This window comes from Schistocerca gregaria, chromosome 5 (assembly GCF_023897955.1).
Source record: "Schistocerca gregaria isolate iqSchGreg1 chromosome 5, iqSchGreg1.2, whole genome shotgun sequence".
Lineage (NCBI taxonomy): Eukaryota > Metazoa > Arthropoda > Insecta > Orthoptera > Acrididae > Schistocerca > Schistocerca gregaria.
The window spans coordinates 169,502,678-169,514,573 of NC_064924.1; positions in this window are offsets into that span (position 1 = coordinate 169,502,678).

An 11,896-nucleotide genomic window follows, 5' to 3' on the forward strand; every position below is an offset into this window, starting at 1 on the left:
ATTCCATAGATCCATTTTTATGTGGTAATGCATGGATATGGAATGAGACAAAACATTTAATTCATTATTATGCTCATATCATTAAGGGCCACAAATATAGACTAAGAACACAAATTAGAAAATAATAGTAAAAACACAACTGTCAGTTTCTAATTACATTCACAAATAGAGTTTAAGATGTAATTTTCAGATATTATCTGAACAGTTATTTATAAAGTAAAAAAGACCATCTTCTTGACTTATTGAACACAAATTAATGGAATTAATGGAGCAAGATACATTAAAGCAGGGGGACACAGAAATACATGTTAGATAATCTTGTCTATCTCTGCTAAAGAATTCATCTTTAGATTAGATTAGATTAGATTAATATTAGTTCCATAGATCATGAATACGACACTTCGTAATGATGTGGAACGTGTCAGGTTAATAAAAGATGTCTGTACAAGAAATTACATTACACAAAATATTGCATGACACTAAGAAGTAGAAACTTTTTTTCTAGCACGAATTCCCTTAGCTTACTTTTACGAAATGTGTTATTACCTCACAGGCATTTAATATTACTTGGAAGTGCATTGAAGATTTTTGTGCATGTGTATTTTACACCAGAGACAAATTTTTCAGGTCGCAGTGTGTGTGTCGTGCTTGCTTCTTGTGTGATGATGATGGTGTGGCTCATTTGTTTTGTACTGATATAGATTGAGAAGCAGGAATGTCTCGATTGAAAAGAGATATTGTGAAGTAGTGGTTAGTGTCCCAATTTTCTTAAGAAGACTGTGACATGAGGTTCTTGGAGGCACTCCACACAAAATTTGGACAACCTTTTCCTCACTTGTAAGACTTTACTGACAATGGTGAATTGTCTCAGAAGATTATTTCATAACTCAAAAGTGAATGGAAGTTAGCCAAAGTAGCCAGATTTTGAGACATTGATGTCTCCAATTTGGCAATTATACGGTTAGCAAATGTTGCTGAGCTAAGCCTTTTTAGGAGTTGGTGGATGTGGTGTTACCAGTTAAGCCCCTTATATATATGGATGCCTAAGAATTTTGAATAGTGTACCCTCTTATCTGCTGGCTCTCGTGCAATGTTTATCTCCTGTGGGCTTTTGTGATCAGAATGGAAATGTGTGTAATTAGTTTTCGTGCAGTTTGTCGATAGAGAATTTACTGTGAACCAGTCCATATCATCTGCAAGTGATTGGCTGGCATTTAACTCTAGGTCAGTGGATGTTTTACTGTCTATCACAATACTTGTATCTTCTGCAAACATTCTAAAGTTGCTTGCTTTGTTTGAGGACTCAACTAGTTCTTCAATATGTATAAGAAACAGCGGGGGACCAAGGACAGAACCTTGTGGCACTCCATAACGTACTGTTCCCCAGTTGGATTCTATTCCTCCTACCTGCATATTGTTAGCCCTCTGATTCCATATTGACATGCTTTCTCTATAAGTATTCTATGATCGACACAGTCAAAGGCTTTAGACAGATTGCAAAATATGCCAACAGGCAATGTCTTCTTGTCAAGTCAATCCAAAAGTTATTGGTAAATGAAAATATAGCTTCTATTGTGGAAACACCTTCTCTGAATCCAAACTGGTTTTTTCTAATGATCACAGGGTTTCTTAGGTGATTGATTGTCTTCTCATATATTAATTCTTCAAGGTCTTTGGAAAATGCAGTCAAAAGAACACTGGAGGCATCGCCTTTTTTGTAGAGAAGTTTACTGCAGCATACTTCATCCTGTCAGGGAAGATACTTTGTTTGAGAGAGGCATTGAATATATGAGCTAAGACTTGACTGAACTGATTACATCAGGCTTTTATCAGTTTTCTGGAAATACTGTTGACACCAGTTGAATTTTTACTTGGTAAAGAAATTATGGTTTTTCTTACGTCTTGTGCTGTTACGGGGGCTATAACTGTCTGCTCTAAAGAATTTGGGAACTTATCTTTCAGTATTTTTATGGCCTTTCCTAAGGAGCCTATGTGTCCTGTTTGCTCAGCAATACTTTAAAAAAAGTGCTCATTAACCATTTCTGTGACAATCTCGTGATTTTGTATTTGTCTAACTTCATTGTTGAGAACAATGTTTTGGGTCCCACTGGCACAATTTGCGCTAGTCTCACTCTTTATCACTTTCCATATAGTTTTTTTTTAAATTTTTATACTTTATTTGTTAATTTTGGAACATAAATACACACTTTTTGGCTTCTGAATAAATTTACTTAATATTTTTTTATAGTAATTAACTAGTTGGGGTAGCCTAAATTTTTTGAGACGATGTACAACTTTCATTTCCTGTTGCATGAAATCTTAATACGATTGGTTATCCAGAGCTTTTTAGTGATTTTTTTGTCTTATATATCCTTTTTGGGAAAGTATTTCAAATATTAATGCTTCTTCATTGCTGAAAATATTGTATTTGGAAGTGGAATTATCTAAATTATACATAGATCTCCAGTCTATGTCTTGGACATGTGATTTAAAAGCCTGGGCAGCTTCATCATTAATTATTCTAGCTATTTTCCAGTAGGGGCCATTTTCATTTTCGTAGATACTTGCGCTGTTAATAGTGAGTCTTTGGCCATCATGGCCATAGAGACCATTCAGGACTTGCCTGGTATTTGTAACACCTATTTTTGTCTGATCTATAAATATATTTTCAATTAGTGTGCTTGTATATAAAGTTATTCTAGTAGGCAAAGAAGCTACAGAAGCAAGATTATATGTGGACATCAAATTTTCTACATCTGGTCTGTCTCTAGAATTTGTTAGAATGTTTATGCTGGAATCCTCTAGCACTACCGCATCTCTTCTTTGTTTGAATATGTATGTTAGGAGAGCATTTAACTGCTTCAAAAAGAGACTTAATTTCCCTGAAGGTGCTTTGGTTACTGTTACTGCTGATATATGAGAATTATTTAAAGACAACTCTATGACATACACTTCCACATGATGTTCTAAACAATAATTCTGCTCATCTGTTGCTGGAGGTGTGACATTGTTGTAACAGATGACAACACTATCTCTTTCTTTATATTTTCTACGGAAACAGGGCTAAGCTTGCCGTTGCATTACGACTGTGTTCATTATTATATTTTCACCATCAGCATTGTAAATATAGACAAACACATATAACTTCAAATTATTTTATGTAATTCAGTTACTATTTTTAATTCTTCTCCATTGTTGTACAAGAAATGATAAGAAAGTAAATTATTTGTGAGCATAGCTTGCTAGCACAGTTTTTCCTGCTCGATAGCGTAATGGAAATATATTAGATCTGGTAGCCACGAACAGACCAGACCTCATCAATGGTGTCAGTGTTGAGACAGGGATTAGTGATCATGACATTGTCATTACGACTATGGTTACGAAATTTAAAAAGTCAGTCAAGAAGACTAGGAGAGTATTCTTCCTAGAAAGAGCAGATAAGCAGTTGTTAGCATCCCACTTAGTAAATGAATCGACTTCATTTACTTCCGGTACGATGGACGTGGAAGAATTATGGGCAAATTTTAAACACATTGTAAATCACACATTGGACCAGTATTTGCCGAAAAAGTGGGTTACGGGCGAAAAAGACCCACCGCGGTTTAACAACGCAATTCGGAGAACGCTCAGGAAGCAAAGGCAGTTGCACTCGCAGTACAAGAAAGATCGGGAGAATGAGGACAGGCAAAAGTTAATAGAGATTTTTGCTGCTGTAAAAAGAGCGATGCACGAAGCATTCAACCACTACCACCGCCATACCTTAGCAAAAGATCTTGCTGAAAACCCAAGGAAGTTCTGGTCTTATGTAAAATCAGTAAGTGGGTCGGAGGCTTCCATCCAGTCACTCACTGATCAGTCTGGCCTGGCAATGGAAGACAGCAAAACGAAAGCTGAAATTTTAAATTTAGCATTTGAGAACTCTTTCACGCAGGAGGATCGTACAGATTCACGTATCAAAAAATGGAAATGTCGTGTGGCTAGGGCCTCCCATCGGGTAGACCGTTTGCCTGGTGCAGGTCTTTCGATTTGACGGCTCTTCAGTAACCTGTGTGTCGATGGGCATGAAATGATGATGATTAGGACAACACAACACCCAGTCCCTGAGCGGAGAAAATCTCCTACCCAGCCGGGAATCGAATCCGGTCCCTTAGGATTGACAGTCTGTCACGCGGACCCCTCAACTACCGGGGGTGTTATGGGGGACATAGTGATAGACGTCCCTGGGGTTTTGAAGCAGCTGAATGGGTTGAAAATAAATAAAGCGCCAGGTCCTGATGGGATTCCAATTCGGTTTTACCGAGAGTACTCTACTGCATTGGCTCCTTACTTAGCTTGCATTTATCACAAATCTGTTGCCCAACGTAAAGTCCCGAGCGACTGGAAAAAATCACAGGTGACTTCTGTGTATAAGGAGGGTAGAAGGACGGATCCTCAAAATTACAGACCAATATCCTTAACATCGGTTTGTTGCAGGATTCTTGAACATATTCTCAGTTCGAATATAATGATTTCCTTGAGACAGAGAAGTTGCTGTCCATGCATCAGCACGGCTTTAGAAAGCATCGCTCCTGCGAAACGCAAGTCGCCCTTTTTTCTCATGATATCTTGCAAACCATGGATGAAAGGTATCAGACGGATGCCATATTCCTTGACTTCCGGAAAGCGTTTGACTCTGTGTCCCACTGCAGACTCCTAACTAAGGTACGGGCATATGGGATTGGTTCCCAAGTATGTGAGTGGCTCGAAGACTTCTTAAGTAATAGAACCCAGTACGTTGTCCTCCATGGTGAGTGTTCATCGGAGGTGGAGGTATCATCTGGAGTGCCCCAGGGAAGTGTGGTAGGTCCGCTGTTGTTTTCTATCTACATAAATGATCTTTTGGGTAGGGTGGATAGCAATGTGCGGCTGTCTGCTGACAATGCTGTGGTGTACAGGAAGCTGTCATCGTTGAGTGACTGTAGGACAATACAAGATGACTTGGACAGGATTTGTGATTGGTGTAAAGAATGGCAGCTAACTCTAAATATGGATAAATGTAAATTAATGCAGATGAATAGGAAACAGAATCATGTAATGTTCGAATACTTCATTAGTAGTGCAGCGCTTGACACAGTCATGTCGATTAAATATTTGGGCATAAGATTGCAGAGCGATATGAAGTGGGACAAGCATGTAATGACAGCTGTGAGGAAGGCGGATAGTCGTCTTCGGTTCATTGGTAGAATTTTGGGAAGATGTGGTTCATCTGTAAAGGAGACCATTTATAAAACACTAATACGACCTATTCTTGAGTACTGCTTGAGCGTTTGGGATCGCTATGAGGTCAGATTGAGGGAGGACATAGAAGCAATTCAGAGGTGGGCTGCTAGATTTGTTACTGGTAGGTTTGATCATCACGCGAGTGTTATGGAAATGCTTCAGGAACTCGGGTGGAAGTCTCTAGAGGAAAGGAGGCGTTCTTCTTGTGAATCGCTACTGAGGAAATTTAGAGAACCAGCATTTGAGGCTGACTGCAGTACAATTTTACTGCTGCCAACTTACATTTCGTGGAAAGACCACAAAGATAAGATAAGAGAGATTAGGGCTTGTACAGAGGCATATAGGCAGTCATTTTTCCCCCGTTCTGTTTGGGAGTGGAACAGGCAGAGAAGATGCTGTTTGTGGTATGAGATACCCTCCGCCACGCACCATATGGTGGATTGCGGAGTATGTATGTAGATGTAGTTGTAGATAGCTTGCACTTTTCTGATGATAAGCTTGTGTGATAAACATAGCTAATTGTCTGATGTGTCAAATGTTACTTACACTGTACTACAGTCCCTGCTTACAGAGAAAGACAATACGAAAGAACCTATCCTTTCAGCTGCCGCCCATGAGAGGCCTGAAATAAGTAAACAAACCAATGAAATACCATCATATGAGGATGAGCAATTGTTCAAACACGTTAGTAAAGTACAATGTGTATCATCTATTGAATCTACATGTGATACACAACTACACCAATGCAACCCACCAACATCCATCCACAATTGATGTACAATGTGTGTAGTTACACATGTGTTCTGCCAACAGCTAAACTTTGTCAGAATACGTTGGCCAGAGAGTCCAGTAGAACCTTAAATCTTTCTGGTGAAGCCACTACACTACTGGACTTGGTATTAAACGAGTTTCCTAAAAACATACTTGCGTGTATACACTTTCCAGATGCTAAAAATTTTGTGGATGAAACACGCACAGAGTACTTAAATAAAAAATCAGTTCAGTAGAGAATAGGTAATATGCTATATGACCTCATAAGTGGTGCTTTTCCGCAACAGAACATAATCAGCATAATTTTTTAGTCAGTTGGAGTGATCCTCCATTACTGTGTAAAGAACACAAGTGATGGGCAAGCATGCAAAGTGTGATGGGAGGCCTAGAGCAACTGGGGTGGGAATTGGGCAACCAGTCCTGTGAATGTTGAGCCACATAACTGGACTACAGAAGTTGGGATGGCCTTGACATCAACACTGATAGAGTTCTTGCAACAGTTGAGTGTCACAGCTCTTGGATGGAGAAAAGTGGAGTGTGGGGAAGATCTGTCAGCAGTGCAGAATGTTCCATATCTGGCTCTGTTCCAATACTTACACCTTCACTCATATAAGTTTTCACTACTAGGTGTGTTACATATTGTTTACAAATCTTGCAGTTGGGTATCCTTGGCACCTTCCAGCTTGGAGCCCTAAGAGATCATTGCTAATAAATTGTGGTATGCCCAGTGTAGCAATCTTACAGTAGAGGGATCTCTGGCACTGCTCTCACCTTGGTGCCCAAGAGAAGGCTTGTCTCATACATGATAAAATTTTGTATCCTGCAATTGGGCTCCCAGACTGCCTCACTCATGCAGATTATCAGACTTATGTGCTGATAAATAATTAATGGAAAATCTCAAATCTCGTAACGCTCCCTTCCCTACAGCCTAGGTATTCGTGGCAAATGTATCTGCTCCAGTGACGAATCCCTCAACAATTACACCAATAACCTGACCAGTGCATTCCTCTCCCGCAACTATCCTGCAGACCTTGTCCACAAACAGATCTCCTGAGCAATACATTCCTCCCCATCCAACAACAATGTTCCTACCCTCAGACCACACAGAAGCATCCCCCTTGTCACCCAATATTATCCTGGCCTCGAATACATCAATAAATTACTCTGCCAGGGATATGACTTTCTCAAGTCAACTCCTGAAATGAGATCATCCCTTGACAAAATTCTCCCCACACCACCCAGAGTTGCCTTTCGTCGCCCCCCTAACCTCCGTAACATCCTTGTTAAACCCTACAATATTCCCAGACTACCTTCTCTACCCAGCGGTTCCTACCCCTGTAACCGACCCCGCTGCAAAACCTGCCCCATGCATCCCCCCACAACCACCTACTCCAGCCCCACTACTGGTAAAACATACACAATTCAAGGCAGGGCCATGTGTGAAACTACACATGTCATTTATCAGCTGACATGCCTGCACTGCACAGCCTTTTACATTGGTATGACAACAACTAAACTGGCTGAGGGCATGAACGGACACAGACAAACTGTCCTCCTAGGAGATGTCCAATACCCAGTAGTGGAGCATGCCCTCCAGCATAATTCTAGGGACCTAGGAACCTGCTACACCGTATGTGCCATTTGGCTTCTCCCACCCAACACCAGTCCCTCTGAACTGCGGAGATGGGAACTTGCACTCCAACTCATCCTTTCATCCCGCCATCCCCCTGGACTGAACCTACGTTAAACAACCTCACTCCCATTTACTCTTCAGTCTTCTCCTCTTTCCCTTTCCTCTTTAGCCATTCATGCATCTTTTCATCCTACATCTTTATACTATATACCTCTTTACTTCTGTATGCATCCTCTTTGGTTTGAAGCTGGCACAGTACTTACAGTAGAATATCTTTGGCTTCCCTCTGACAACCATGCCTCCATCCTTGCTACCCTCCCTGTTTTACTTTCCCTGTTGCTTCATAACCTGGGTTGTGAGTAACTAAATCCACGTTCCCTTCTTCCCTTTCTTTCCCCTCTCTCCTCCCTGATGAAGGAACATTTATTCCGAAAGCTAGGAACGTAAATTTTCGGTTGTTTTTTGTTTTTTCTGTATCGGCTGTACTGAGCTGAGGTAAGTACTGGCCAACCCCTCTATCTTTTTGTTAGTATGTGCTGATAAAGTGATCAACATTCTGAATTCAAACATAGCTCATCCAGTACACTTTGCATCTGTTGTCTTATATTTATGACTGCTGTCATCCTCAGCAATCAAACAAATGTGGCACTATTATGATGAAGTCATGTCAACTGGGGTATAAATAACAATGGTTGTGTTTCAATGTGATGGACTTTCATGAAATTTGTTATTCCCATTTGTAATTTTTACCTCAGTTGGAGAGGTGTGTGTACACTGGAATGGTTACCACAGAAAGACAAACGTAGCAGTGTGCCCCTCTTATGCCCATACACCATGCAGTGGTCATTTTCTTGCTCCACTTGCAGTACTCCTTTGAGGCCGCACCTCAACTTCACATTGACCAGTTATAGGCATATATGTCTTGTAAACACATTGCTTAAAATATAAAGAAAGCATTTCAACAACACAGTTTGTCTTTTTACAAAATTTATACATTGTTAAAAAGTATCCATGGGTTCACAGTCAAGAAGAGGAACTTTGAGGGAAGGAAGTTGTGATAATTCAACTGGTTCATCTACTATTGAAGGAGAAAAGGATACACAAACCACAATTTCTCCAAAAGATAATCTTAAATAACATGTGTCCTTTACAAATAGAGATAAACAGGTATGCAAAGAAAGCTGTCTAAAATTTTGCTTTATATTTACTGGCAAGTCAGGCGCTCCTGTTGCAATGTGTGTTTCATGTCAAAGAAAACTTGCAAACACTTTTTTAATCCTAGCCAAACTTCATAGGCACTTAGAAACAATGCATGCTGATTTCGAAGGTTTTAAGAGAGTGTGTCTCAATAGAAAAATCTAAACAGCAAAAAGTTACTTTTGCAAAACCTAAAGTGAAAATGTACCTGAAGCATCTTACGTGTAAGTTACCATACTCCACTTGATACTGAAGGTAATTCAATTGGAGAAAAACTTATTAAGCTATGTGTAAAAGACAGTGTCATGCATCATTAATGAGCCAACTGCCTAAACAAATTGATTTGGAACAATTATCTAATAATACTGTTTCATAATAAATCAAAGATCTTTCTGCTGCCATAAAGAAGGAATTGATTTATTGACTTGGGCTTTTTAGTGAGTATGCCCTGCAAATGAATGAATCAACACATGTTGCTGGACTAGCTGAATTACTACCATTTTGTTTGTTATACATTTGATAAAAGTATTGAAGAAGAGGCCTCTACAGACCAGATTGTTTACAACTTTGTATGATGAACACAATGCACTTTTATTGTATACAGAAGTGAGATTGCTATACCGAGGAAAAGCATTATTGAGGCTTGATGAACTTTGTAATGTGTTATTGGCTTTCTTTAATGCACAAAATAATTCAGTGCAAAATTTTATTGAATTTTTAAGAAGTCCTTTATGGTTGGTAAAACTCACATATCTGGAGGAAGTCTTTATAAATTAGTCACTGCAAGGAAAGAGTCTTACAATTTTTAATACGAGAGACAAGACTGCTTTGTTTGAGAGAAAATTAAAGTTTTGGATTTCTTCAATTCCAGAAAACAGTTTTAATTGCTTTCCTGCTTTACATTAATGTTTGACTGGAAACAGTTTTAAAATAGACAAAGTTTCTAAACTAATAATAGAGTACATATAGGACTTTGAAAAAAGCTCCTCTGCAATATTTTATGAAAATTAGTGAAGATAATCCATCGGTTCAAACCCATTTTCTGTAGCAGCTAAGCCAGCAGGCTTAAGTGCAAGAGACAATGAAAAACTAACTGACTTAATAAGTGATTCGGATTTAAAGCAAAAGCACAAAGATCAGCTGTAATATAATTTCTGAGCAAATTTATCAGAAGAATATTTGAGTTTACCAAGACAAGCTACTATTGTTTCTGTCCCATTTAACTCTGCATATTTGTGTGAAGCAGGATTTTCTCATTATGCAGCTACAAAAGCAAAGTTCAGCAACAGGCTTGATGCCACACCAGATGCCAGAATTCAGCTTCCTGCTGTTATGCCTGCTATCAAGAAGATTTGTAATTTAAGGATTCAGAATCACTGAAGCCATTGAAAACTTTATTGCTCTCTGTTCTTATGTGTTGAGGAAAAATAAAATAATTACAAAAAACATTTGAAATAAATAATATTTTTATAGAATTTTGCTATGACTTTTGTTTTAATAGTTATAGTTTAATCACCAAATAAAAGAAGTTTTTCTGATTTTTAAAATTTTATTATTATTATTAATTTATTTATTTTTCATCTTCAAAGTAAACAAGATGGTCCATCAAAGTACCAGGATTCTCAAAGTGTTCTGTCAGTGGAAAAGTTTGGGATCCTTGACTTAGAGTAACAGGCAAAGCAATCAAACAATATGGTGATATCCATACATCTACAAGATATAATTAAATTATGTTTACTGCATTATAATAAATTTTAAACTGTATTGAAAATGTTTTTCCTTACGGTAGCATGATTGTTCTGATCCTCCTTACAACAGCAGGCCATGAATCTGTTACCAGTGGAGTCAGAATTGAGTACCTGAGAGTACTAATGATTTCTTTGTGCCTTTCAATTATATCTCAAAGTGTAGGTTTCTGATAGGTCAATCTATTGCACACATTGTGAAAACTGTTAAAATGCACCTCAGAAACCCAAAGGAAACTTGAAAATAATGCACTTTGTCAAGCAAACTCTGTTAACAAGCAACTGATGTAATATCACATCTTTTTGTGCCCTTGTTTTATCTAATCATTCATAAAACTCTCACAAAAACAATGACATTTATCTCACCACATTCTACTGCACTCTAGTAAGGCACTTACAAACTTAGCATGCCTTTGCTACAGTGGATAGAATTTCCAGTTCCAGAAACAAAAGTATCTTCAATACTATCAGAACACTAATATTAAATGTCTATTAATGGCACATCAAAACATATAGAGAGATACCGACTCAGGGATTCGAGAATGAAGATTCAGTCACTCCCTTAGTTGTAAGTAGTGGAATGTGAAAATTATGTGGAGGCTGGTGCAACTGCCATAAAACTAAGCCCTCTAGAAAACCATAAGGATCTATACTCTGTAGAAGCCACACTCCTGAACCTGTGATACACGGATCTGACTAGCTTTACAAGGTGTAGTCTAAGATCAACTGCCTGTGTGAAAAAACATCACTCTATATCAACAGTTGTAAAAATGTTAACTGTCATTATTTAAACCATAATTGAAAAAAAATATGTGAAACATTTCTTGATAATTTAATTCTGTAATGCACTACTGACAATGGTCTTGCCTTAGTGGTGACACTGGTTCCCATGAAGTCACCAAAGTTAAATAATGTTGGGCTTGGTTAGCACTTAGGGGTGACCGTACTGCCCTGCCGAGCATTGTTGGCAATGGCGGGGAGGGGGGGGGGGGGGGGTGCACTCAGCCCTTGTGAGGCCAATTGAGGAGATACTTACTTGAGAAGTAGTGGCTGCAGTCACCGACAGCGGGCAGGAGAGTGATGTGCTGGCCACATGTCCCTCCATATCTGCGTCCGGTGATGCCTATCGGCTGATGATGACGCGGCAGCTGTTCGGTACCATTGGGCCCTTCATGTCGTGTTTGGACAGAGCAAAACTGCACTATTGAAAAATATATTTTAATACAGCTTTTGGGGTAGCTACATCTCAGAGCCTTGAACTACAAGCCATGAATGGTCAGACTGCTGCTAA